The sequence below is a fragment of the Mizuhopecten yessoensis genome, unplaced genomic scaffold, assembly GCF_002113885.1.
Source record: "Mizuhopecten yessoensis strain PY_sf001 unplaced genomic scaffold, ASM211388v2 scaffold7225, whole genome shotgun sequence".
NCBI lineage: Eukaryota > Metazoa > Mollusca > Bivalvia > Pectinida > Pectinidae > Mizuhopecten > Mizuhopecten yessoensis.
In genome coordinates this window covers 227,962-254,857 of record NW_018406942.1, presented here as the reverse complement: position 1 = coordinate 254,857, position 26,896 = coordinate 227,962, and the positions used below count along the sequence as shown (strand labels likewise).

The 26,896-nt window shown below is 36.2% G+C and overlaps 1 protein-coding gene across 1 annotated transcript in view; it reads right to left on the bottom strand.

Annotated features, from left to right (window-relative positions):
- The window catches only part of LOC110453272 (neuropeptide F receptor-like), a 43,644-nt gene extending 19,113 nt beyond the window's left edge, over window positions 1–24,531 (bottom strand). The window contains exon 1 of the mRNA XM_021502160.1: window positions 24,236–24,531. The gene's annotated coding sequence lies outside the window, so the exon portion shown is untranslated. The remainder of the gene's footprint in view (window positions 1–24,235) is intronic.
- Between the last annotated feature and the right edge of the window lie 2,365 nt (window positions 24,532–26,896).

Here is a 26,896-nt window from a genome sequence, read left to right as displayed (position 1 = left end):
ACCGATTCGCCTATAAAGGAATCCCTATGCTAATTGATTTGGTCCTAATTGATTTAAGGATCCTTTTACACACGGAATTCAATCGTGCGTCAGGATATATCTGATCGAAGCTGTCAAGGACGATCCCTAAAGGAGATAAAAAGTTTACGAATATTCTGTCTAAGCTATAGGGACAAAGAAATGCGAGTGGTATCGTTTTCGTTGTCTCGCAGCGCTTGGAATATATTCACAAAAGCGATTTGTATGTTAATACAAACATACTACTTCGGTTTCAATAACATGTGGATATACTAATTTTATATCAACTCTGAATTCTATCCGGTTTGAGTATATGTGGAACAGTAAGACTGACAAAGTAAAGCGGGGTGTTATTATACAAAACTATGTTGATGGGGGATTGAAAATGGTAAACTCAAGAGGCTTTTATTACTTCTCTGAAACTGAGTTGGGTCAAGAGACTTTTCCTTAGTGAAGGTAAATGGCAGCATATTATTAAGTCTATTTTAGATATTAACTTACTTGCTTATGTTGGGGATGACTATTTACAAACATGTTATAATAGATGCAATAACCAGTTCTGGGAAGATATTCTGAAGGCATGGGAAAAACTAAGAAAGGCTGAGAAGGAAAACCCATATGGAAAAGGGAAAGAGGTCATGAAAACTCCAATATGGTTTAAAAGACAAATATGTGTTGGTAGAAGGCCTAGGTCAGTATTTTACAGAGAATGGTAAAACAAAGGTATAGTTATAATCAGTGATTTATTAGCTCACCTGGTCCGAAGGACCAAGGTGAGCTTATGCCATACCGTGGCGTCCGTCGTCCGTCCGTCCGTACGTCAACAATTTCTTTAAACGAATTCTTCTTCTTAACCACTGGTTGGAATTAAACTAAATTTGACTGGAAGCATCCCTAGGTGGTGGGGATTCAAAATTGTACAAATAATGGGGCTGACCCCCCAGGGGGCTGAGGGGCGGGGCCAACAGGGGTCAATTTGCTCATATTGCTTTAAGCGACTTCTTCTCTGGAACTAAGATGTTGATATCAACCATATTTGACTGGAAGCATCCCTAGGTGGTGGTGATTAAAAATTGTACAAATGGTGGGGCTGACTTCCCAGGGGGCTTAGGGGCGGGGCTAAAAGGGGGCAATTTGCTCATATTGCTTTAAGCGACTTCTTCTCTGGAACTAAGAAGTGGATATCAACCATATTTGACTGGAAGCATCCCTAGGTGGTTGTGATTGAAAATTGTACAAATGGTGGGGCTGACTCCCCAGGGGGCTTAGGGGTGGGGCCAAAAGGGGTCAATTTGGCTATATTGCTACAAACGACTTCTTCTGTAGAACTGTGCACTGGATATCAATCATATTTGATCAAAAATATTTCCTTGGAGGCAGGGATTTAAAATTGTACAAATGGTGTGGCTGACCCCCCCCAGGGGGCTGAGGGGCAGGGCCAAAAAGGGTATTTGGCTATACTGCTTTAAGCGACTTCTTCTCTGGAACTAAGAAGTGGATATCAACCATATTTGACAGGAAGCATCCCTAGGTGGTAGTGATTCAAAATTGTACACATGGTGGGGCTGCCCCCCCAGGGGGCTTAGGGGCGGGGCCAAAAGGGGGCAATTTGCTCATATTGCTTTTAGCGACTTCTTCTCTGGAACTAAGAAGTGAATATCAACCATATTTGACAGGAAGCATCCCTAGGTGGTAGTGATTCAAAATTGTACACATGGTGGGGCTGCCCCCCCAGGGGGCTTAGGGGTGGGGGCTTAGGGGTGGGGCCAAAAGGGGTCAATTTGGCTATATTGCTACAAACGACTTCTTCTGTAGAAATGTGCCCTGGATATCAATCATATTTGATCAAAAGCATTCCTTGGAGGCAGGGGTTCAAAATTGTACAAATGGTGGGGCTGAACCCCCGGGCTAAGGGGTGGGGCCAATACAATTTATTGCTTGGAAATGGTTGAGATCCCCACCATATAACCATATATACAATTGCTGAGTATAAAGAGAAGAATGCACATTTGCTTCCAGGATGTCCCTAGGGTCTGGCCCAACCCTTGGAGACATAGTCCCTGGGCCATAACTTTAAAACGGTTGAGATCCCCACCCTAAAACTATATATACAAATGCTAGGCATAAAGAGACGAATGCAATCTTGATATCAGAATATACCCTGGGGTCTGACCGAACCCCTAGGGACCTAGTTTCTGANTGGGGATTCAAAATTGTACAAATGTTGGGGCTGACTCCCCAGGGGGCTGAGGGGCGGGGCAAAAAGGGGCAATTTTNTTCCAGGTTGGCCTTGGGGACTGCCCCACCCTTGGAGACTTAACCCCTGGGTCATAACTTTAAAATGGTTTATATCCCAACCCCAAAACTATACATACAATTGTTGGGCAAAAAGAGACGAATGCAGTCATGATATTAGAATTGATCCCAGGGTCTGCCCCACCCTTGCAGACTTGGCCCCTGGGTCATAACTTTGAAACGGTTGAGATCCCCACCCCAAAACTATATATACAAATGCTTGGCAAAAAGAGACAAATGCATTCACGATATTAGAATCGATCCTGGAGTCTGGCAACAACTCTAGGGGCCTAGTTTCTGAGTCACAGCTTGGAAACAGTTGAGATCCCCACCCCATAACCATACATAAAATTGCTGGGCATGAAAAATCTAATATAGCTATGCTACAATGATTGGCCTTGGGGTCTGGCATATTCCCTTGATCTCATTTGGAGGATAGTTTGCCATGATTGCTTAGGTATCCAGGTGAGCGATACAGGCCCTCTGGGCCTCTTGTTCAAGAAGGATAGCTCTTTCTTCAATTTTCCGGATTTTATAGATTTATTCCAAATAAACACAGATTTTCTAACTTTCCATGATTTTATGGCTGCAGTAAGACAGTTTTTAGCAGGTAATGAGATGCCATTTTTAAAATTTCTTTTCCATATATTCCAGTTAATCTGGAAAGTTTTATTTTCTCTGCTAAAGGCTCAAAACGTTTTTACAACACACTGATAAATCCAGAGAACTATACTAACTAGTCTCCAAACATACAGTTATAATTTGTCAGATTTTGGTAGAGCGATTGCCACTTCTCAGAGAACTGCAACATTTAGTCTCAAATCACATCGTAATTATTTGGCAGATTTGATAGACCAAATGTCAAGTGCTTGTATACAAAGGTTCATTGTAATACAAAGCCACACCCACAAAATGTATAAATACTACCATGGTAACTTGATCCTGTGAGGGCGGGGAGCCCAAACCCAGGTGAGCATATCTCGCCTAGCAAATAAATGCAAATCAAGTCAAGATTTAAGCACAATGAATAGCTATATGACTGTTATAAGTAAGATATAATAAGAAGCTACTGTAATTGTAACGAATGTGGGGTTTCATTTAACACCGTCAGACAACAGATTTTTAAGTTGAGAATAATTCCAACTGGACAGGTTAAATGGAATGTTGAACTTGACATCAATGACCAGTACTGGAAACGAATACATCTAATCCCTTTCAAAGTTACTTCTAATACAAAGCTACAATGGCTTCAGTTTCGAATTTCGCATCATGTACTGACAACAAATTCTTTTTTTTATCTAAAGTAGGTATCTCAGATAATCCTCCATGTACTTTTTGTAATCAAGTTGAAAAAAACTATAGTGCACTTATTATGGGAATGCCCAGAAGTTCAGTCTTTTTTGCGAAGTTTTAAATCTATCCTAGATGCATTGCTAATTTTTTTCCAATACAATAAAATCACTTTCATATTAGGATTGTTTACACAAACAGAACGGTTTAATAAGAGCGATAACAAATTACTTTTAATAATTAAGCAATACATTTACAGTTCTAGATGTAACAATAGAAGGTTGAATAACAACTCTTTAATTCTTAAAATCAAAGACCATTACACTGTACAAAGTTATATTGCAACTGCTAAAGGTGAATGCTATATGCAGAAATTTCCGCATACTAGGAAAAATGGATGCGGCTAATAGAGCTTGTGGACTAGTTTTAAATACAAGAGTAGTTATAAAAATGCACGTACACACATACACATGCATATTTTGAATGTATGTTAATTATGAATTAGTTCTATTGAAACTGCCCAGTACTCTGGCAATATATTTTGCTGGTTCTGGTAATATGTTTTTAAGTACTATATAGTATAGTTTCACATCCCTGTCTCTGGTATCTATCCCTAGAATTCATCAATATGATATTTCTTGCAACAGATTATCTATGCCTATTCATTCCTTTTCTTTTTTCCTTTCTTCTCTCTTATTTCTCTTTCCTTCCTTTTCGACAATATTATACACATATCAGATAAAGCAATTACAGGAGTTTTATCTTTTTGTAGATAGAGTGCATGTGAGTATGTGTGAGTGAAAGCGTATAGGAGTGGGTATATCTGTTCGTGCTTTTTAATGAAGTGAAGTACATGATTTGGTTCTGAAATAAAATATAACATGATTTGGATTATATTGTCCGTCATAAAATGTGTATACAAGTAATAATATATTAAAAAGAAAAAGTGTTATGCTGATCTTATTCATTATGAATGAGTTAAGCATGATTGTTGAGTATGTTAATGTCAAATATTGAATGTACCAATTAAAGAAATGATGTTGCAGTTTGGTTCAGTGGCTGTCTGTTGAGGTGTGTTGCTGATGACACGCATTGCATGGATGATGACAATGACGTTGAGAATGATGATGATGGCTATGAGGAATGGATAGTTTGAACGTTTAGGATCAGGATGCTTATGAGATAGTGATGCTGATGATGATGTTGATGATGATGATGATTATGAGGAAGATGATAATGATGATGATGATGAATGTGAGGATGATGATGATGGTGATGAGGAAGATGACGACAACATTCAGGATGATGATGATGATGATGTTGATGATGAGTGAATTAAGTGTCAAAATGTGTGTAAGAGTGTGAAAATGAAAGAAAATACCTGTTCTGTACCTATATTATGAAAAACTGTTGGAAAAATATATTGATAAAAAATAAAATAAAAAAAAAACCCATGTGGATTCTGTCCCCTGACAGCGACAAACCAAGTCATTAATATTAGTACTTGCTGGACTTTTGTTTGACGTGCAGCTGTGAAGGAGCGAAGATATGACCTGGTAATCCTTATGCGAGTTATTCCTGCAAAGTCGAGAGAACAATAGGCCAGCTGTATCTCACTGCTTTTCGTATGACAAATATGGACCCCTTCAGATTCTGGTGTTTCTTATAGAAACAGAAATTGATCCATACCAACACTTCGGTTCAATATAGTTCCCTTTGCTTTTCTCTCTCTTTTCTCTACTCTTTCTTTTCGACAATGTCTCACATGGCACCATATCTTCATATGACCCTAACTGTTTCGAGGAGGTTAAACCCCAAATAAACATACTAATGCCAGTACAGTGTCGCATGTTGGATTGCTGTGCGCGAATGTGTCAGGGTAATGACACTTCAGCAAAAATAAAAACCAACAACATTGACATAAGTCATTAATAGATTAGAAAAACTATTTATTTGACCAGGGTGAATACTTTGCTAAGTTCCTGCAGCTAGGACGTAAGAATTGTACCTGCTGTCACCATTGCATGATAGTAAGAGGCGACTAAATTTGGGATCTTATCTTTTCTCTTCTTTCTAAACATTTTTCTTCTTCCTTATGTCTCCCTTGACAACGCCTCACTTTTGGCCTTAAGTTGAGCGCTCGCACCTGTGAGGAAGCTTTGGGTTCTGTCCCCTGGCCGAGACATACCAGAGTCTTAAAAAATGTAGTTTCTACTCCTACTTAACGCTCAGCAATGTAGGGATGGGACGACTGGTTCGCCCGTTGTGTGAATAATGTGAGCGGTTGGGGTGTCCTGCTGGGTGTCTTTAGCAGTATGTTTCAGTGAGGTAGCACTATAAAGTCGGCATCAGTTCCGCGCTATCACAAGGAGACAAACACGACCATATCGCAGCCTTCCACAATACACACGCATACACTACATGCATGCATCTTGCACACAGTGGAGGCCATCCTTAGCTGACCATACCTGTTGATAGGACACTAAACAGTACTTAACCAAACCAAGGCAATTCAAAGCACGAATTGAACACGAAAAACATTCACTTTACAGGTTTAATAGAATAACTGGTAAGAATCAATGAAAGCCAGAATTTTTCCGTCAATAGAACAAATCTTTATTTACAGAACTCATCAAAATGGCGTTGCTCCATGATTAAATGAGTTAAGTTTTGTTACTTTTTTCAGTAAATAAGATATTTTACTGCTACTCTTGACACAAAATAGTTTGCATGACATTTTAGGAGCTCAAAACAAGAGTAGGAAGTGTTCTTTAACACAAATAAGACTCTGAATCGCTTAAATATTTATATTGTGTGTGTATAAATTTCGTATAAAGCATTTCAACAAAAAATGTCTCTTGTTGTTATACTAAAATGATTCCTTACATGGTTTAGCCCTTTCAGTATAATGTGAGCGGATAAAATCCTGTGCTGTGTGCTTTCCAAATAATATTTTCGTGAGGTAGCACTCTAAAGTGGGCATCAGATTTGCGCAATCGCAAATAGGCAAATACACCGAAATACAGCCTGCAGCCGAATCGGACCCTGAGAACTGTAGACGAACCCTCTGATCGATTGAGTTATCTCTCGCCCCTGGCCATTTCCAGTATTATTATTTTCTCTTTTGAGACTATCTAACCCCGAAGACACTCAAAAGACCCTTTCCAGTCTTCCATGGGTAGAGGGTGTACATTAACAAATGTTCAAGGCTATAGCTAAAGTAAACGGGTTTTACGTCGTTGCAACTGCAAAGGTCAAATGAGGGAGGTGTCAGTGGATGATTAGGCTACTTTAAATTTGTAAAAATCATTTCGAGTAGATTTTCAATCAGTTGGTTTTGTGTTTTCTGGTACAGTGTTTAGTGGCAGGAATAAACATGTAAAAAATATATTGCAGTATTCTATTATGACAGTGTTTTATAACGAATTTTTGTTTTTTCAATTGTTTTATTTCTGCTTTTTCAATTCAACGTTATACTTGCTTACTGCTAAGAGCTCCTATGAAGCGACTCCCTGACGCTTACTGTAGCTCACTCATCGCTGCTGTTTAATGTTAACAGAGTGTTAGGAGACTTGTAAACGAGTCCTTCTCCTACGATATTGTTATCATTCGATGATAAATTTAGATGTTAAAGTAACATAAATGCTTTGATTTCAATGTAGCAATTCGCAGCTGCCATCAGCCTATATTTAATTATTATACAAATACTTTAAAAAAACAATGTCATTTGACCAGTGATTACTGTTATCTTGACATTGTTATAAGGTGTGAAACTATGACGTATGTCGTACTCATTGATAATAATAATAGCCTGTTACTTTGGGTAAAATATAGCTGATATTTGTATAACTTATAACTGTAAAATGCATCATACTTTATTGCTACTGTACTTGTTAAATGTAATTGTTCAGCAGAAGAAACGTTACGACAGAAAACCACGTGGGGTATGGTCTATCGTTTAAACTTTGTGATTGGAGTTCATCCAACAGTATCGGGTCGACCTTCATTCACTGAAACATAGATTTTAACAACCACTGGAATAATTGCATCCTTACAATATAACTAATAGTGATAACAGCATTGATGGAGTTCCCGTGCTACAGCCTCAGGAGAAATCCTTAATAGATTAGGATCATTATTTTCTACCTACAGTTAGCCGAGCTTGAGTGTGAGATTTGAGTATCGATACCACAATAACGAGATATTTGTACGCAGTTTCTACGTGCGGAAAAGAACGCTGAACGAATTTCCAGTTTTGATTTGATTTGGGGTTTTTTGTATTGTTTAACGGCCCATCGAAAATGCAAGTAATTTAGTGCCACCAATACTGTAAAAAGAGACATTCACGAAAATAAACACATCAAACAAAAACTTGATAGCTTAAAGAAATACATCAATATCGAACAAATTGGCTTCCCAATAATTCATATTTTATTGAAAAGATCAATAGAGTGTAAATAGTGCAAACAGAAACTGTGTCGAATAATCTTTTCATAGACGGTACATCATAAAATCTGTCATGTATTTTTTTGAAAGCAGCGCATTCAATCATAGTTTGTTTGACTGTGAATGCTTGATCGTATGCATGACAAGAAGGCTGCTCTTCCTTCCGCAAAATCCAACCATCTTGTCGACATTTTGTACTAGATTTTTTTTTTTATCGTAGATCCAAATTGTACTGATTTTCTTTAATTGTCGACATATTATGAATAGCCCTACTTACATTAGCTGTTAAACAAATAATACCAAACAAAACCGATCGCAAGAAAACTACGTCTGTTTGGATTCAAAACTATTTATCAATGTGATCGCCATGTTTTGCGGAAGTTGACATCCTGTGTTGTACAATTTATTGTTAGTCGTCATAGGTTATAGATAAACATGGTAGAATACTGCAAAATATTTATTTTGATATGATTCAGTATTGTATATTCATACCATTGTCCCCATATGACCTTACATGTTGTTCTGCCGTTAAGAATCGCTCACTTTAACATGACCTGCCCAGTATTTATGATAAAGTAGGCAAGTTTATTCTCTGATAGCCGAGTCAATTTGCAAAATAGAAGAAATTTGTAATAGGAATATGTACGTTATTAAGTTCACAATTGATGTTGGAATAGACCCATTTATACTAACGCTGGCTCCTAGGGTTTCGCCATCACGCGAATGTATTGTAATTAACCTCTGATATCAATGCCCGTCAATAACATTAGTAGCACTTGCTCTTTCAATGGAAGATACGAAAAGCAAATGATTAATATCTGAATGGAGGGAGCAGAACCCCATAATACTCAGTCACCGGAAGTTCAACCATGACGAATGGGGCAGAAACTCCAGTGTGATTAATGGACTGAACAAAATAACGGATACACTATAGGGCATGAGGGTAAGTAGGTTTGAACATATAGGTTGTTCTCGTGAATTTCTATGTAGTTTTAATGATCAAGTACCCGTGAAATGGTGTTCTCCTGCCAAGTCTGCTAATCATGTCACAACTGTAAGTCGTCTCAATTACTTAGTCAAAATGACAATTATAATCACATAATGTGTTACAAATGCATTATATTTGATCAAACAACCATTCCGGTTAGTGTTTTGATTCTATAGAAAGAACAAAAGAAAACAGATGACCTTTCAGCTTTGTCCCTTTCCCATAAGGATAAAATTTCTTTAAAAACTGCATTGTTTGTAACACGTAATAGTGTATCAAGGGATAAAATGGCAGATAATATCATCATCATCGTTCCGTTTTCTCGGCATACATAAATATACTGGTAGTTTGTAATAACTTCATAAATGACCAATTTCTCTTTTAGATACTGTGTATAAATTTGCCTCATGATCTAGAGCTAATAGAATAAAGCCTTTTCTGGGAAAATTAATTAATCCCGATCAGACAGGATTTTTATCAGGAAGATAAATAGGCGAAAATACTCATTTATGACATTATGCAATATACTGAAGAAATAAATATTCCTGGCATGCTATTAATGATTGATTTTGAAAAATCTTTTGATTCCGTTTCTTGGCAATTTATTGATGAAAGACTCAGGTTGTTTAAATTTGGAAATGATATGAGGAAATGGATAAAAGTTTTACATAGCTGCTATAAATCAGGGGGGAGGGATTTGTCTGCTTTTTTCGAGATTAAACGCGTTTGTCGTCAAGGGGACCCAATCGCACCATATATTTTAGCTATTAGAATAAGAAATAACAGAAGTATAAAAGGCATAAATGTTGATAATTGTCCAACCATTCTTTCGCAATATGCAGATGATACTTCCCTTATCTTAGATGGGACAGAATATTCTCTCAGGGAATCAATTAAGGAACTAAATGTACATAAACAACAAACAGGTCTTAAAATCAACTTAGATAAAACACAGATTGTATGGATAGGGAGTAAAAAATATAGCGAGGACGTTATTTTACCTGAACTGAACTTAAACAGGGCGTCGGAACGTTTCAATATTTTAGGATTAGAATTCCATGTAGACCTTTTTAAAATAGCTAAACGGAACTACGATAAAAAAAACTTGTGAAACTCTTCTTATCAAGTGCTGAAGCCGTTTATCTCTTACTCATTTAGGGAGAATAAGTAAAATAAAATCTTACTGATCTTACAGTTTAATCATCTTTTTATTGCATTACCCACTACTCGTGATGTTTTTTATAAAAAAAAACCACCTTAACTCAGTCCTTTAATTTTCAGCTTATGGAATAGGAAGACAGATAAAGTTAAGAGAGAGGTAATTGTACAAACTTACATTGAAGGAGGTCTAAAAATGGTTCATGTTAAGAAATATATAGAAGCTCTTAAGCTAGAGTGGATCAGGAGAATCTTTAGCTCACATGGTAAATGGCTAGGAATTCTGAAAAAAAATAGACGCTCAGCTTTTATCTAAATGTGGGAATGATTATCTACATTTAGCGAAAACTAAATATAAAAAAATAATCTGGGAAGATGTATTTCAGGCTTGGTATACTCTTAGAGTTAAAGAAGAACATGTTAGAAATATTAATGATGGTAAGGAGTTGGTACTGAAAACTCCATTATGGTTTAACAAAAACGTTGTTGTTAATAACCAACCAATTTTCTACAAAAAAATGGTTCAATGCAGGAATTTGTATAGTGAATGATTTAATAAAAGATAATATAACTTTTTCCTTTTATAATTTTAATGAGTTCTGTACTGAATTTGGTACAATAACAAATTATTTACAGTATTATGGAGTAATCCAAAGTATTAAGAAATACTTGAGGCCTTTTACATCTCCAAGTAGAACATTGGCATTTCTGATTATTCCTCTTAATCTTAAGCAAATCATAAAGAGAAAAAAGGGTCGCAGGACTTCTGCCGTTTACTCCTGAGTAATAATATTAGCATAACTGGTCAGCAAAAATGGGTGAATATCTTTGACTATAATGAAGAGTTTTTTTGTTTTTTTTTTACAGTAATCCTTTTCGATCATCTCAAAATTCTAAACACCGTTGGCTACAATTTAAGGTTTACCAATGTATTCTAACAACTAACTCTTATGCACATAAAATAGGCTTATCAAACAATCCTAATTGTAATTTCTGTAATAGAGAAAGGGAAGCAATCGTGCATATGTTCTAAGAATGTGATGAGGTTCAGAAGTTTTCCGGCAAATTTTGAAAGGTTGTTAAATGCACTTACAATTACATTATCTATTTATAAAGAAACATTGTTAGTTGGTTTGGTAAATAACACAGGCATTTACAATCGCATTGATAATGCAGTTCTTCTAATCAAATCCTATATCTACAGAACCAGAACTATACATGGTACTCTCTCTAATATGGCTCTAGGTAATGTAATAAAGAAAACTCTGTGGTTCAAAAATGTATTTCATATGGTAAAAGTGATCCCTGTCTACATTTTTTTCTAAATGAATGGAAGAAATGGATGAAATTAGTTGATTTTGCCTAAAACCCGACATGATTTAGGCTGATATCTTAATTATTCAGTAACAATTCTGTTACTTAACTTTAATTAGTATCTAGGTCTGTTTTGACTTCCATCCCTGACATGGTTGTTCAGATATGTCTTTATCTTTTCTTTTCCTCTTTCTCTTTTTTGTTTTCTTACCGGCTTCTTTTTGTTTCCTTTTATCCTTTCTTCTTCCTTATAGCAATACAGTGTGATATTAAATGAAATAATACCTATCCATATGCAGTCTTTAGTGATATAAATTTCTTTTTGCATAATTTGTATGGTATGAGTGGTGATATGAAAGATAATTGGTGACAAATAGGTTATTATTTGATCTGAATGAATTACTGATCCATTATTATTGTCACTGTATTGAAAAAGTTAAAATAAAACAAATATAAAAAACACCTTCATAAAGTATGAAACATAATTTAGTATTCGTCAGTGGAATTTAAGAAAGATACATACAGCCCTGTTGCAACGTTTTAACTGACTAGATAGGGCAGTAACAAATTGAGATGAAAACAAGTTGGTCTCGAAACGTTTAAACATTACATCGTCAGTGCAAGTAAACGTGGAAACAAACAACCATGTAAACCTAAGGAAGAATAAATATCATTTTTGTTCTTATCAGTCAGGAAATTAAACATGTACAACTATGGACCAAAGAAAACCTCATTATGAAATTTGAGAAAGGTCTATTAAGTCCATCTTAAAAAATAGCGTTAATATACTTGATCTCAAAATCCAAGATGACTGCTTGGTTGCGATCGGGTTTTTCTCATCTGTCCAAAATTCAAATACGCACAAAAAGGGAAACCCCCATATGAAGTTTGAGGATAGCGATAGTAAGAATTTGTTATGGACAGTCAGTCGAATTTAATAGCATTGATGACGATTTTATAAAGGTGGTTCTATTCTTGCAAGTACACACGCGTATAAAAACAGTTGAAAGATTCTAAGTAGTACCTGGAAATTAAGTCGAAATTTCGAGGTATTATCTGGGACTTTTCGTGAAATTAAATATTTATTTTGTTAGGCGTACACACTCTTTGTCAGTTTGCAAGGTATATGTCCGAGACATTGCATGTATCATGTGTTTCACTTCTTACCGCTGAAGGAGAGAGGGGAGAAAAAGACCTGTTGTATCCTACTGCATGTCGTAATAAAAGGCGACTAATGTAGATCTGCTGCAGAATTAGTGGTTTCCTACATACACTACTAAAATCCAGACCACCTTGCATCTTTGGACTTTGTCTCTCATCTCACTTTTCTATTATTACATTTAGATGCCTCTTTTATTCGTTAGCCACCAGCCTTCATTTGCACAAGGAGGGAAGACCATGGGTTCTATATTCAAACACACATACATAACACACATGGCTGCACGCCCTTATACAACATTGTTAAAAGTACACTAAACCCATCAAACCACATCCTCCCTGGCATAATGAACGTTCTGCTATTTATGTGCACTTCAAATAATGACTTTTTTCAACTGTAATTAAATAGTCTATTGTGATGGCCTTGTAAAAATGGTTGTAATTAAAGGACAAACAACAAACACACGGTACCACTCAGATCGGTGAATTCACTCACAACAGAAAACAATAGCATTACAAACATACGGTATATTTTCATTAGGGTATTCAAGAGCTTGTTATGTTAAAACAGTTGAAATTATCTTGCTGTTTTAAGACACGAAATCATCCGATATCCAGACAGCCCGAGAAATAATCGAATTGGTTGAAACCTTGGTCAATTTACTATGAAGAAAAACAGATTTTAGGTAATTCAAAGCCAGGCAGTCGTCGAATGAATGTAATCAGGCTCCGAGGCGACATCAAAACTAACTAAAACACAATGAATGCATAAAAAGCTGGATCAAAATGTAGTTAATGCTCTGGAAGGGAGAGTATTCTAGGCAACATATGCGACATCATTGGGTTTGGTTCTGAATAACGGCTTAGGACATAAAAGGCCTGATACGTGTTTGTGGTTTAACGTCCTAAAGATGTTGTATCACCACAAAACGTTATGAATAGACCTAAATCCACCTGCTGCAGTCGAATCGTGTTTCCGGTATCTCTTAACTTGCCAGTAAATGTGATTGCAGAATTCTTTTAACATAGTGTCGAGACAAACTCCCCGCCTGTGTCTCCTTATAGAAATAGCCTAGCTGTATTTATAATCCGGAACAGAAACTTCATGAAGGCATGGCTTGGCAGTTTCTGTGTTAAGATAAAGATCGTATTAGCTACAGGAAAACAGTATCGCATGGTTATATCGATATTCCCTGCTAGCAGACAGTATAGGAAGGCAAATAGTGTTGTTATAAATCCATCATTTGATAGACATAGGTTAAAACCGCGATAGAGGGTAGTGCCGTCTGCACAGATAGTTTGACTAGATGTTCAGATTATGATTTGATATATGCTATCAAAGGTAAAACATAATAGGATCCTCCTCGAAGTAAATTGAAATGCCATGTAATTTTTTTTACATTGTGGTTATAAAACTTTGTAGTATCATATCTTCTAACATATTTCCAATCCCCAAACACGACTCGTATTGTCAAATTAATCTTTTAACAAATTCCCATCCCCAAACACGGCTCGTATTGTCAACATAATCTTCTAACATATTTCCCATCCCCAAACACGGCTCGTATTGTCAACATAATCTTCTAACATATTTCCTTACCCTTAAACACGGCTCGTATTGTCAACATAATCTTCTAACATATTTCCCATCCCCAAACACGGCTCGTATTGTCAACATAATCTTCTAACATATTTCCTTACCCTTAAACACGGCTCGTATTGTCAACATAATCTTCTAACATATTTACCATCCCCAAAGACGGCTCGTATTTATTGTCAATATAATCTTCTAACATATTTACCATCCCCAAAGACGGCTCGTATTGTCAACATAATCTTCTAACATATATCCCATCCCCAAACACGGCTCGTATTGTCAACATACTCTTCTAACATATTTCCTATCCCTAAACACGGCTCGTATTGTCAACATAACACTATCAGGATTACGTATATAATACTATCGTTTTCATTCAAGTCCTCGCAACAGCCAGGGTTATATGAAGACGGTGGCAAACAGAGGCACCAATGGAAAGAGAAAGTAGATAAGGGAGAATTAGACTGGTTTTGGTTTAGTTTAATTTTGTGTGAAGTCCTAGTAATAGCTAAGGTCATTTAAGGACGTGCCTCCATGTGTGTAGTGAATGCGTTACTGCGTGTGTACATTGTGTATATGCAGGAGACAGGGTATGTTGGTGTGCTTGGGAGAATTAGACAGGACAGATGGAAGGAAAGAAAACATGCTATTTAGCTATGGTAACTCTACTAGCATGCAGATTTTATAATTCCATATAAATTACATAGATGGTATTATCATTGGTATCAAATTATATCCGTTAAGGTTAAAAACATATTCATTAAACATTGACATCGATTCTGTTGTAAATCCGAACCACGAAGCCTATTCGGTTTAGATAAACAATATCGATAACGGCGATCACACTTACTACATGTAAGTTCATGTATACCGTTTATATACTATTTTTTGTTTAAATATTATATTTCTTCCAATAAAACCAAAACCAAAATAACACATAAAAATCTGGAAAGAGGATATGATCGAAATATTCAAGTAGAGAAAATGAGAGAAATGATAGATTGGTTATCGGATTTGTTTTATAATTCCTAACCTGACACTTATAGTATTCCTATGCCACATGTTAATGGCAAATCCTAGGAAATGACATTTACATCAAACCGTATTAAATATGGTAGACAGATATCGACTTAGACCCACAGGACATATTTGATATCGCTCTCCATAGATGACTGTGATGACGAGCAGACCTAATGGGATGCCATCCGAGTGACCAGATGTAGACATGTATAAGCAAATTATTGATATTTCTTTGGTAATGGTTAGTGTTGCTATATCGACGTTGGGTTGTAGTAAGTGTCTCTACAATATTAAGCCATTTCAAAGCTGTTGGTCTGTTTCAAACAAACGGTCACCATAGCAACTTTTAATATTCAAGTTCAAGTTTGACTTTTACCTTTTTGTTTGTTAGATGTCTTTTTCATTTAACTTTTATCGATCAACTCTTTGCCAAATTATCGTTCCTGTGTTAATGTGTCGTTAATCACGTAATAACAATCACAACAACGTCATTCTGTAACTGTTCCCAAAAACGTACGTTCGATTGGATTGGGTGTGCCTTAACAGTCAAACAAAAGAATGTAACAGTGAAAACATCTGTAGGGACCGCATGTATGTTCAACACACGTCGAGGTTTACAACTTGGACACGGTAGCAGGATAATACACTGGTTCACGTGATTCTGACAGCCGGCTTACCACACGTGCCACGAAAGACAACTTGGAGAGGGAACAGAAAGGGTTATTATACCAGATGATTAATTTCCAACGGATAGCGCCCGTGCATACATGTACAAGAAGCGGGTAAGTGGTCGGGTAGCGCAGTGGATAACACACTCTCTTTTTACCAAGGTGACTCGATACTCTGAACGGAGGTGAAAAAGGTATGGGGTCACCTGTCGGACCACGTAGGTTTTTCGCGGGTACTCTGATTTTCTCTAACACAAAGAGTGATTTATGCAAGTTAAAACAATGTGTTTCGTATGTTTTTTTTATAAAGTTTATATTTACATACAAGTAGAAATGACAAGTCTGTATTTTCTAATAGTTTCACGTTTAATTGACACGCGCATACCATAACATTCCAACCTTGTGTTGAGAGGAATCAATATTAGATGTCTCATCAACACGCAGAAACAAGTGGTTTATTCATCTGCAAATGCCCGACCTGCCAGGCGTTGTGGAGGCACATTTGTCGCCACAAACGATTTTGCTATTGTATATAGCAAGGCTTTACATTTCCTGTGTCTGCAGAAAACATGTTCACAAAATCAATGTTTTAATGCAACTATACCTCTCTGTAGACTGTTTTAACACCAACAAACAAACTGCTTGTATTCTGGACATGTTTGCATGCTCGATGACGGATGGAGGAAGCTTAACTTATACTCTTAAGTAGACAGAGTCTGACATTTACAGGTTTGAACTTTATAATTCTGTCATCACGATACGGAATACAACGTGCAAGCGAAAACCATTGATGAAGAAATATGACTAAAAAAGAATTCAGCACGTGACTAGATCTCGTTCTGGTGGTATCGAATGTTTCCGCGTGACAAATGACCTGCTGTATTAAGCTCCCGACGAAATCCATAAAAGTTGGTTCTATCTGAAATGTACTATAAGTCCAGCTGACACAAGGTAGTATTAATGAGTACGTAAAGCCTGACGATTATGTTTCTCTTCAATCTTTATTAGCCATATCAAATTCTGTTACATATTCCGATTTTATATGGGCGATATGTATCCTAACACGAAAAAATAAGTATAAAATGTCGCAAAACAGAAAAACACTGTTTATCAAACGGAGTTTGTGGCCATGATATGCAAATGAAATCACATTATGATAGATGTCAAAACAAGAACGGAAAGCTGATTTCCCTGACCGTTTTGGAAGACATATTTCACATCAAGTTTTAACGGTAATATTGGTTGTAATTGCTATTTCATGTAATAAACAATCAAGACACAAAAACATAATATCCAAAGGAATAGAAAATGGTTGTTAAGCTTTTATGAATTCTTCCAAATTGTTCAACCTTGCAGGGATTATTACCAGAAATTTGACAATTGAAATAACTTTAAACGTATTTGTTGACACACAACTGAGTGTTGTGCACTAAACTTTTGTAGACTAATACGTTCAAAGATTATCGCACAAATATGATGAAATCCTGCAGTTTTGATTTTGTTTATTAATTATTTGCGGCCAATCGAAAATTTGATGCATTCGGGGCCAAATAGGAATAAACGATCATGAGCAATGGAACAGATTCACGTCTACTATCGTTCATGATTGTTTTCAAAATATGAATAAAATTACACTGATAGTTCTTCAGTTCCAGTTTGTTAGGTTTTGAAAAATGCATTTTCTTCGAATATGTTTTTCAGCAGCAGAGCCGATAAACGGTTGACAAAAATATGTTGAAAGAGATGACGACAAACACAAGAAAAATGTGAAAGACAAACGTCTATATGATTTGCTTAGTTTGAATTGGGTTTAGCGTCCTCGCAACAGCCAGTGTCGTATAAAGACGAATGTCTATGAGAAGTGGCTCTGCTAATCTAGCTTTATGCAAGTTTTAACTGCCTCGTAAACAGGTTAATAAATGTTATATTATTATCGAAATTATATTGCGTTTGCTGTAGTTCAGTACAATCTACTGACAATACTTTACAATAAAATGTTATTGTTTGTCATAATGATGTCTGTCTATATAAAGTAATTTCTTAGTTCCTTAAAAGGATTTTGATATAATGTTCTATTTCATTTAGGATAGAGTTTCCATATTGGTATGAGGTTTGCTAAAAAGTCAACTGAATTAGCAAAGAACAAGTGCTTTAGCGGGAGACATTTATCTCTCGCGGGAGTTGGAAAGACGTTACGGCACAAGCCGATCACGTTACTATGCGATTAGCTCTTTCTATATAGCCTCATTCGGAATACATTATTCCCCAGTGTCATGTACTGAATTTGTTCCCACGTCAGGTGATTATACTATATACATCAGTAGTAACAGCACTCCAGAGGCATGGGATTGTATACTTAATGTGCCGTCAACTCTGTTTTAAGTCTATGCTGTTCTTCAAAATATGTCATTACTTTCATAAAAACTCAGATGTCAGCTATGATGTTCCTTTGTGGCACATAGGTTTAGGTACGTCCCAAAAGAGTTACTTGGAAACCATTTCTTTGATCACGCTATAAAACACAATCACCGAAACTGTGGCAACACCCAATAATTTATTATGGGAAGTTTTCTGTTCAAAATAAAACCATTTGGTACAATAACAATGCATTACAGTACTTATCGATGTTGTTGAAAGCAAACTCTTCTCAGATGGTCGACATTGACTACCGTTTACAACGGAAATGTCAATACACGTCCTAAAATGACTTTATCTTTTATGAAACGCTAAACCCAATATACCATATCAATCTCTGATATATTTTAATTAAATGACATTTTCCACATATACAGAACCCTTTTTATTATCAATACTGAATATGAGTCCGAAAAAGAAGAGAAAAATAATTAGTCGATTGTTTCAGATCCGTCCATTTTCAGTATATAGATGCAGAGTGGGATGTCATCCTCACTTTTCTGACGTGCGACTTTTCAGCCTAATGCCACTTAGACATGGCTCCATCCTTTATAGACACCAAGTCGTTGTATTCCATCAGCTGCTCCCGAAATAGGAAACCGCAAACAAGATATTCTAAGTTCTCATAATGAACTCGTTGTTTGTATCAGAATTTCATTGTTGATCAGTGCTTCAGTCTTCTAACTTACCGTCAAACTATTAATCGAAACACGAAAGAGGCAACTAAAATTACTATTTCATTATATATATACTTTTATAGGTAAGTAAATTTTAACCTGCCTAAGCAAGCATATATCTTTATAGTTGGCGATCAATTATCATACCAAGTGTATTAATAACACAGAATGTGTAAATAGCATGCAGATATATTCATGTGCAAAAAAAAAAAAAATTGGATGTTTGATATTGTTCCATGTCGACCCAGTAAAAAATACATTCTTAATTTAAAAAAAACCAGCATGGCTGTACCGGGTTTTACAGGTAAGTATCTCATGACAAATGTTAATTATAACAGCAGGGATGGATATAACAATTATCTACAAAGCACACAAAAACGCTAAACTTTCATTTTAGTTTCCATTATCTATTCATGTGTGATGAATAGGGTCCTTATCAAATATGACCAGCTAGTCACTGCAGTGTAACTTAAGCATAGATTTTTAGCATGGCGCCATATGTAATATTGCTACTGCTGTTTAACATTTGTAAAATATTTTGCAAAATACGTTTTGCTTAACCACTCCTTCTTTTTAAGAAGCGAACGCACGTTTTTTTGTTGGGGGGATCATAACTGTACAAGTCGTATTTTAATGCATTGAATATGCCTATGATATCTTTTAGAACGACTTTCTAATGGTGATTGCAGTCAGTTCACGGAGTACAATAGATATGACGTCATTAGCTTAAAAGCTCACTGTATTGGACATTTGGCGATAAATACAGAAAATATTGTACTTATATGTCATTGGCAAATATTGATTTTGATTGCATAAAACAGAATTAGCTGACCACTTGGGGGTTCTGGTCTTGAAATTTACTTACTACATGACCAATAGGGACACCTAACTACCACGCTGTATGATAAGCCTGACAATTTTAATTTCAATCGCGAACGTTCCCTTTCTTGAGAGTAATATTCATTCTTCGCCAACCTATTGTGTAAACATAGAAGTTGATTTGGTATTCAAGAGCTCGCTCCGAATATCATGATATCCGTGATAGGTGTCGACTAATTATAAGCCACAGTTTCGAAAAAAAAAGGTTGACGATCATTGGCAAGTTTAATGGTCGCTATAAATTGCAATAACTCATTTGGAAATCAGTTTCGTTGTGGATATGAATATGTTTTTTCTTTCCATTGAATGCCTTTTTGTTTTATCACAACCCTATTTTATGCTTCGAGGACGTGGCATCACTTTGATCTGTCCTAGTTTTACTTGGCAAGTGTCTTCCTTTAATGAAAGAGCCCTACCCTTCCGAAATACTTAACTTGTTAAAGGACAATCAATGTAATAATAATTGTGCCCTAATTTTTTGTTTCCAATTTTCATTTTGTCGATACTGCAATATAATCTCTTGCTACTTTTTGCAAAACCTTAGCTAAAATGTAAAGTTCTTTATTCCTTTCATCAATCTTACAGGAAGTAGGGAACAGCCGATTTAGTCCTAATGGAACTAGGTATGCTATTGATTCGTTTTTGTCAATTTTAACTTTGTAGAAGTGTTTAAGTATGCTTAGGTTTGATGGGATTTCACTTCACCCTTTTAGTCCTAGTTCACCATTCACATTGCTAAGCCCAAAATAATTAATCAAGAAAGTTTGAATTTAATCGGACTTTGTAGAAGGCACCAAGCAGTACAAACTAACCTTTGCTTTCTACTACTCCACACATCCGCACACACAGGCTTATTACAGCATTGTCATTATATCGGCATCATCAGTCGCCTGATAGAGCCATTTGTAGATAAATTTCCGTTGCAATGAAATTGCTTTATCGTGATCAGCCACCACACTGAATTTCATGATGAAGTGAATATCTGGAAAATAGAATCAGGACTAGATGCAATTTCCTGAAAGGTTACAAACCCCCTAAAGAATAACTTCACGTTGCAGAAGAGTAGGTCGTTTAAAATCTTCTTATACAGTACCGATGCAGCGGGCTGTTTTGAATTTAGCTCAAATGGTTTGACTATAATCGGAAAAGTAAACACAACATTCTAAAATAGGATTAACAAAACATTCGGAAGTAATTAAAATATTAAGACATTGAGACAAATTAGCATTTTTTATAAATCTGTCGCTCGCGCTATATCCTTTTCTGGAATATATATAAAATAAAATAATATTATTGAACATGTCAGAACTAAAAACCATCGCATGTAACACTTTTCTACAAAAACACGTATCCGCGTACATTTAAATATATTTGTTATTTGTCTGAGGTTTTACATTATTGCGACTATTAAGGTTTTATATGAATGATAATATTAATTGATACTTAACGGTCCATTAGCACAGAAAAACCATTGGAGCAAAGAAAAGGTCGATAAAACATGCAAAAGAGAAATTACAAGTTGCTATGATGATTTAGATTCGTTTGACTAGACCAACAGTAAAGTCCATAACTGATTGGGAATCGCATACAGTTGTATCGGTCAAAAATATCCGAACATTACGTGTATTTCAAATGTTAATCTGCATTATACCTCATAGGATAAACTGTAATGTAAGATTCAAAATATGTATAACAATATTAAAAGTACAGTGTAAGTATAAGTACAAAGCTAGCATAAGATGTTATTCGGGTGGATTGTGATGCTGCTGTTAAAACGTTTTCTTTTGAAGTATACCTTGAGGTGTCCTATGCTATGTGGACACTGCCATTGTATGAATTAGCTGTCGCGAGTACATACATCACTAAACAAACAAGTAGGACGTAGGAAAAAGAAACCGATTCAAGGGTTTTTGCTCAATACTATATATGTCTAGACGTACACTACTTTGATACGCCTATTCCAAAAGTGAAATCGAGGGTTTCCTTTTGTAACATTTAATAATTTACGTTTAAAAGAACTTATAATTGTTCTACTGCCAAATTGAAGCATTAATCCTTTTCTCTTTTTTTATTTTTTATTAATATTTTCCGGGAGTTTCTTTGGTATATGATGTCCTAACAATTATTTTTTGTTTTTATTTTTTTGTTTTATTTTGTTTATTAACAGCTCAGGTCATTTGAAGATGCGCCTCCATGGTTTGTGTGTGTGTGTGTGTAGGAGAAAGGGTATTTGATCTGTCGGGATACAACAACTCTACAGATTCGGAAATTATAAACTGGCTTTATCCCATTGCTTTACATACACGACTATTGTGCGATATCAAAGTACTTCAATATGGCACCTGTTATTCCCTGAAAAAATATCAGCGTGCAGAATAGCTGAAAGAACCGATAAACCCTTTGTCAATATAATGTAACCGGTTGAAAACTGTGCTGGGTGCCTTTGGCATGGCCTGTCATTGAGGTAGCACTCTAAAGTTGCCATCAGATCCGCGCTATCGCCAAGAGACAATTAAACCCACATACACCTTTATCACACATTCACATCACACATGACATAAAACTATCAAACACAACCCTTCTTTATTTCGGCACTTCTGTGTTGATATATTGTATTTGTCAATTAATGCGACTATTACGTACATACATGTATATCACAAAAAAAATGTCCGAACCTACTGTGTTTCCGACATATCGACGGGACAGTGCCAGGACTGCCATGCTCAGGAGCTGACGAGTTGCTTCTGACAGGACAATTTACAATGGAATCACAGCAATCCCACGGGAGGGTGTGAAACCGGTGCCATTGTTGTAAAACACGCAAGCACAAAGTTGTTAGTTATTTACAAAGTCAGCCTTAGGAACTTGTGCTAAAACACCCAAGTATTACAGGAAACACCGACACAGTGATACATTAGCGATTTGATTTCGTGTTATTTGATTTTATCATTCTGTTGCTAAACTTACAATATTTAACCGGCTATACAGAGTGAAATCAAGTAAAAAATCAATTATTTCGGTGTTTTCATCATATTGATTTTTATGCAGGAGATTGTCAAGGAATTAATTGAGCTATGGTCATTTTTACATTTGTATTCAAAACACTTCCTCTGACGTGTTTTACGTTCAGAAGAACACGAACTCTTCCCTCAACTTAAGTTAACGTTAAACGCTGTGTAATTATGCTGTCGTCTGTTATTAGAATCGAGTTGTTTGGTCTAATTACACAGTAGCAAAAAAATGTGTTCATGCTTTTATTAATACACGTCGTTTATCGTGTAAGATTTACACAAAAATGTGGATACAGTAACATGTCACCCTAGTAAAATAAGTAAAATAATAGCCGCTTTCTACGTACTCGACCAGGGGATCTCATGGGTACAGCGTAAAACTTGTGAAACAGAAGGCCTGGGTTCGACTTTTAGCGGTAGGCACTGAGAGAAAAATTCTTCTGCTACACCTGCGCCGACGAAGGAACCGGGCAAATATTGATAAAAATACGTTACTAGAGGCGCTATAACCCCTTGAACACTCCGTACGATTTCTTTCCTGGAGGGGGATATGTAACCCTGGTTAAACGCTAACCGCTTCCTACCACTTTGCTAGGGAAAATATCTGTATAGCCTATCAAGTAGAGTGTAAGATTTGTAATCAAGAGATCCCTGGTTCCGTCCCTTTCGAAGGCAAAGAGAAAGAATCACTTTTGAATATTTATTTTTATTTTTCAAGTAATTACTTTGAAATATTATTGATATTTTTGCCGTTGACATGGAAATTCGTGTATTGTATCGTATCAAGATTGTTTGAATGACAGTCTGAAGGTTTAAGTAGTTGTGCTCTATTTATGTTTGCATTGCTAACGATTGATACAGAGCAATGCACGTTTAAGCTTTTTATCATAATTTTGGATGTTTTCATGTTTGTGGATATTGATATAATCTACTTTTTTGAGACGGCGTCTTCACAAATGATTACCATGATATTTGCAAAATCTTTCACGTCTTTTCATAATTCAAAAGCTTGTATCTGTGTCAGAAAATAATTTTTATAATCGTTCCGCATCCAATATATATTGGTGCACCAAACTGCTTATTAGTAATAAACTTTGTATGAACTTAATAACGATTTTTATGGAAGTTATCCTAATATAAAACACATTGTATTTTTTCTTCTCATCAAAGGAATTCTGGATATCTATTTTGTCGAGTTGAGTATACTAACAAAAACAATTCATATGAAATCTTCAGAATAACCACATGTTACCGCCGGCGGATATGAATAAGAGAACACTCTAATGCTAATGTTTACTTACGATTGCACTATCAGGTTGTCAGCGTCGTGTTTCCTACATAGCTTGTAAGCAGACGTTCCACACCGATATTCTTGATGCTGATGTCGCAGTTACGCTGTCTTTCTATATCGCATACAGTGTCTGTTTGGATAGTTTCAAGAGAGTGCTCTTCAAACGAGTGAACAATCTGAAAGGTCTTTCTGTTAATTCCATCAATTAGGTCTGTTTCCTGCGTTGTGGAATAGACGAGTGCGATGGTTCTCTCTGAAACGCGCACAAAGGCGCGGGTTTATCCATGAGGCAGACGCAGGCGACAAAACTCAATGACCGCTCTACTCCGTGTATCGATCGGCGCCATTTATAACCAAGGCGTCACGTGGGCCTTGATTATAGTCAACACAATGTTTGAAATAGCAAACCAGAGCTATAAAGTCTACGCGACGGGTAACGTTTGCTTCTGGGTGACAGAAGTAGGAAAAGTTGTCACGATTAAATGATATGTTATATCGTATTTTGAAAGAGACGACCAGTGCATTAACATAACAATGAACAATCCTCATTTCACTTTTATCGCAATCTTCACCAATCGTTTCCATCCATGTGCCATTCGTGATTTCCAAACATTATGCTTCTTCGTATTGTAGAATACCATAATAATAGTGAAAATATTGTCAATGGGCGAGTTTGATCATCAACCATTTAACCATAGTCGGGCTGTTACATTCAATGTGCTTTCACATGCTGGTAAGCAGCAACCAATCACTGCCTTGCTTTAAATAACCACGCATGCGCATACCACCACTAGTTGCTCTGGTCCTACTTAAGGAAATCGGTAGGTTGTACTATAGTTGCCAGGCATGCGCACCGTAACCTCTTGTTTCTTTACACATGCGCAATACACGTTACTAAAGTGAGTTCGACCGTACTCTAGTTAGACAACAGTCGCTTGAGTTGATGTTCAAACTCGCCCATAGTAGTAATGTCATATAAGGCCACACAGGATAATCAGTAATAGGCAGCTAGGCCCATTAAACGTCTCAAAGATCATTCCGTGGGAAACACAGGAAAATGTATCCTAAAGTATATAGGAATATATATACATATATAAAATGTATAATATCCTAATGGATTAGGACTTATGTTACACGTAAAGATTTCGAAACAGATGTAACTAGACAGAAGAAAAAATATATGGCAACGAATATGGTAAAATGATATTTAACTATTGCTGGTTCACGACTGCCATTCAGACAAGGATTACGGAGGACATTGTCCTCTAACATCTCCGAAAATATAATACAAATTTTAAGTATGCATAAATTTACTTGCATTGGTGAGAGTTTCAGCCTTTTTTCGATTCTAAAAACAAGCATATTAACGATTGTCGTGTGTGTGTGTGTGTGTGTGTTGGTATACCCTACAAAACGAGGTACCAACCCTGAGTAAACAACCACGAAGTGAGGTATCAAAATAAAGCGAGGTACTTTTTCCCGTTACCTCGCTTTGCGCACCTCGTTATCTGCTTAGAAACTTTATTTTGAGCACGCACACGAAATTTTAGTAGGTACCTCACTTCAACACTAGATTCTCAACACTCTGTGTGTCGCAGACCCACCGCTGTCGATGAGCTATACGTCCGCCAATGGCACACACTCGGTATTTCCCGCCAAAGTAACTTTCGGAACTCTCCTAGCACATCCTCGCGCCTTTTCCACAGATGCTATCAGCTCGTTTTGGCATGAAAGCGGCATGGCAAGGTGAGTGTAATGATTTTTTACCGTTTGCACGGGGTATTTTTTATTCATTTTCTTCACAGACATGACCGAAAAAAAAACTGCTACAAAACGTGCAGTAGGATATGTAAAATTTGGTCAGTTTGGACAGTATATGTCTGCTCTTAATTACTGTTACTTCAGAAGACAGGCTCATCATGAAGATTATGAAAACTACGTGATTCATTTCTTTGATGTTGAATCGATGTTGAAATTCGTACAGTATTGTTACAACCTACGCTTTGCGTACATATGTATAAACAACTGCTGCTTAAATGACGAGCAAATCGGTAATTATTTAGCGTTAATTTTGTTTAGTGTGTAACAGGAACGGGAAAAGATCCCTCGAAGTTCAAGTGTGTAGATACAATAAGACAGCGCTCCCCATTAGGCCTACCCCTGAATGAGTGTAAAAAATCCCGAAAACTAAGGAAAAGATGGCGTATTGAAAGTTTAAAATACAGTTAGAGATCTACACGTAGTTTCATTGTATTAAATATCATAAGTAAGCAACATTGACAGTACTAGTGTTCGTTCACAATGTACTAATTCAGTAGTACAGAGTTCTGAATCTGCAGAGATATGGTCTTAATTTTAGATGGCTCCTCTTAGAATCAAAATAAGAAAAAGAAAAAAAAACTTTCTTTTAATTTCTCTGTATGTTATTATCAAATTATCTGCTAGGTAGAATCCATCCAGAGACCTACATATATAGGTCTCTGATCCATCTCTAAGTTAGCAATTGTGTATTAAGTTATAAAGCAGAATATGTACTAAGGCCTACTCAGTATTTAAATTATGTATATCCTTGTATCATTTGTATACATATTGAACTTGTTTTAGATGACGAAGAGAAAGAGGAAGTGCAAGGAAAGAGAGGAGCCTGTCTCAGTCAATCAATATAAAATTG